Genomic DNA, 3,384 nt, shown 5'->3' with positions numbered 1-3,384 from the left:
AAGTAAGCAGAAAATAAAAGCTGTTCAGAAACACTTAGCAGAACGAGGCACTTTGTTCCGGGGCGGACACGGCAGTCAGTTCTGCAGTCAGGATGAGTGTCCCTGTGCCTGCCAGAACGACTCTTGACGATGTTCACACCCGTGCTGCTTTTGATCTGGAAGACAGTAAGTGCTCATTACATTTCTCTGTCTCATGTCTTTCCTCCTTCTTGAGAACAAAAACACATTTACTTACTTTGAAGAGGTTGAAGATTCATTCTCAAATTACTTTCCAAGGTCTGAGAACAAAGGAGTATTGCCAAAATAATGGATTTTATATTCACAAAAAATACCAGGGCTGGAGTCTCAGGCCATAGGAATAGGAAAAGGAGGTCCAACCTCAGTTTCCTGATGGAAGAATTTGCAGTGACCTCCTGGAGCCCAGGTGATTCAGAGAATCAAAAGGGGCTCATACTAGGTGAGGTAAGTCAAAGACAAACATCATATGATGTCACTCATGTGGAATCTAATTTTTTAAATTAGATTTAAATTTTAAAAATTAAATTTTTATAATTTATTTACAAAATAAACAGACTCACATATTTTAAAAAACAAGCTTATGGTTACCAAAGGGGAAATACGATGGGGAGGGTAAATTAGGGGCTTGGGATTAACATAAATACACTGCTACATCTAAAAGAGATGACCAACAAGGACATACTGTACTGCACAGGGAACTCTGCTCATTATTCTATAATAACCTATATGGAAAAAGAATCTGAATAAAGAATGAATATATTTTGCCGTATGTCTGAAACGAACACAACAGTGTAAATCAACTATACTCCAGTTTAAAAAAAAAAACTTGGGTGGTAACCTTGGAGTCTAAGCTGGTGGCCTGCCGTCGCCGCGGGGTGGGCTGTGGGAGTCCGAGCTCCAGCCGGGGCCAGGCCTCTTAGGTGCCAGGAGCCGCCGGGATTGCGCGGGAGTTCGCCGAGGATCGCGGGGAGCAGGAACTGCGGGCGCAGGGCCGCCCAACCGGCATGTCTCTAGTTGTGGAAGCCTTAGTCTCCCAGATCCCAGCTGCAGAACCTTGGCCTGAAAATGCTACATTGTATCAGGAACTGAAAGGGGAGCAAATTTTGCTTTCTGACAATGCAGCTTCTCTTGCTGTGCAGGCCTTTTTGCAAATGTGTAATCTGCCTATCAAAGTGGTCTGCAGGGCAAATGCTGAATATATGTCTCCATCTGGTAAAGTACCTTTTATTCATGTAGGAAATCAAGTAGTATCAGAACTTGGTCCAATAGTCCAATTCGTTAAAGCCAAGGGCCATTCTCTTAGTGATGGGCTGAATGAAGTCCAAAAAGCAGAAATGAAAGCCTACATGGAATTAGTCAACAATATGCTGTTGAGTGCAGAGCTGTATCTTCAGTGGTGTGATGATGCTACTGTAGGACAGATCACTCTTGCTAGGCATGGATCTCCCTACCCTTGGCCTCTGAATCATATTTTGGCCTATCAGAAACAGTGGGAAGTCAAATGTAAGATGAAAGCTATTGGATGGGGTAACAAGACTCTGGACCAGGTCTTAGAAGATGTAGACCAGTGCTGTCAAGCTCTTTCTCAAAGACTGGGAACACAACCATATTTCTTCAATAAGCAGCCCACTGAACTAGATGCACTGGAATTCGGCCATCTGTATACCATTCTTACTACACAAATGACCAGCGATGAACTTTTTGAGAAGGTGAAAAACTACAGCAACCTCCTTGCTTTCTGTAGAAGAATTGAACAACACTATTTTGGCAAAGGCAGCTCATCTATCAGATTGTCTTAGAGTTATGTGTTAATTTAGTTATTATTAAAAAATTTAAACTTTTGAAATATGTGTTACTTGAATGATGTAATAGATAATAGTATGAGAATTCAAAGCCCAAAATACTGCTTTTCAAAACTTCAGAACAAATTATGTAATGTATCATACACATGTACTTTATATTATTACTTGTGTATACATTAAAATAATTTTAAATGATTTCATTTGATATGTTGTACCCCGTATCTTTGAAATTTTTGGTTTTTTGACACTTGTATGCATATAAAAATAAAGCTTAAACAACCAAAAAAAAAAACAAAAAACAAAACTTAATGACTTCTTCTGCCTTGAGATGGAGCACTTCTAACTTTGCTTTCAGGCGAGGGGAATACTTATCGGGTCCAGTGTCATTTTTCTTCCAGCAGCAATGGACAGAGCCCCAGGTGTGAAGAAACGGAGACAGAAGAATCCTCTTAACCCGAGGATCCAGCAACTGTACATGATTGGTGTCTGAGAGACAGGGCTGAAGGGAAGATTTGAAAAATTCTACCATTGAGAAAAGTGGAGCTATTCCAACATACTTAAAATAAGGATCCCACACAGGGTATCCTGGGAGCACGATGAAGAGATAGCACCAGTGAATCTAAGTATCACAGGATGATAAAAACACAGACCCGTCACAAACAGGCATGCTTTCATCAGACCAGTGAAGATCTGAGCCACCTGAGGAGAGAAAAAGAAGGTGCTCAGGGTGTGAAGCATGCGGGTTGGTAGGAAGACACATCTGTGATCTCTACACGCAGCTGTTTCCCATCTCCTGATTATTTTAAAGGGCTCCCAGGAAAGCACCCTGGGAATCTATCACTTTTCCTCTAGTTTAAGGCTGTTTAAAGAGGTTTCATGATAATTTTCGTCTTCCTCTCTCTCTAGAGAAATTCATTTTCCTTTTAGATGATGGCACTTCTGATTTTTTTTTTTTTAATTTATTTCTAGGTACTGTGAGGTTTATGGAAGTCAGGTTAATCACACCTCAGGCACCAGAAGGGATATCCCTTCTTTTCTCTGGAAATGGCTATCTCCCAAAATATTATGCTTGTAGGTCAAGTTCACTCACCCCCAGTATTTGGGACTCCCCCTTCAGGAAGACCTTCACCTTGTCCATTCAGCTTACTTGCATGATATATTTCTGGAGAAAATCCAGGCAAAATCATACTGTTGTTCCTTCTGGTGTCTTGACACAATCTTCAGTGCTGTAAAATGCAAGTATTTTACAAAGAACAGATTCACTCTCCTACTCCTTTATTTTAGACTTGAAAAATGACCTTTGACAGAATGGATACCATGAAGCAGCTTGGTGAGGGGGTAAGTTAAATTGCCTGAGTTATCGTCTCAGTCATGCATGTACTTAGTCGTGTCGGACACTCTGGAGACCTCATGGACTGCAGCCTGCCAGGCTCCTCTGTCCATGGAATTTCCCAGGCAAGAATACTGGAGTGTGTTGCCATTTTCTCCTCCAGGGGATCTTTCTGTCCCAGGGATGGAACCCTCATCTCCTGCTTTGACAGGTGGATTCTTTACCACTGAGCCA

General features: G+C 41.4%; 1 pseudogene; it reads left to right on the top strand.

Moving 5' to 3' along the window:
• Window positions 1-880: 880 nt before the first annotated feature.
• LOC110134411 (metaxin-2 pseudogene) lies at window positions 881-2,113 on the top strand (annotated as a pseudogene).
• The last annotated feature ends 1,271 nt before the right edge of the window (window positions 2,114-3,384 follow it).

This window comes from Odocoileus virginianus, chromosome 10 (genome assembly GCF_023699985.2).
Source record: "Odocoileus virginianus isolate 20LAN1187 ecotype Illinois chromosome 10, Ovbor_1.2, whole genome shotgun sequence".
NCBI lineage: Eukaryota > Metazoa > Chordata > Mammalia > Artiodactyla > Cervidae > Odocoileus > Odocoileus virginianus.
The sequence above is the reverse complement of the archived record's forward strand: the minus strand, read 5'-3'. Positions and strand labels throughout refer to the sequence as shown.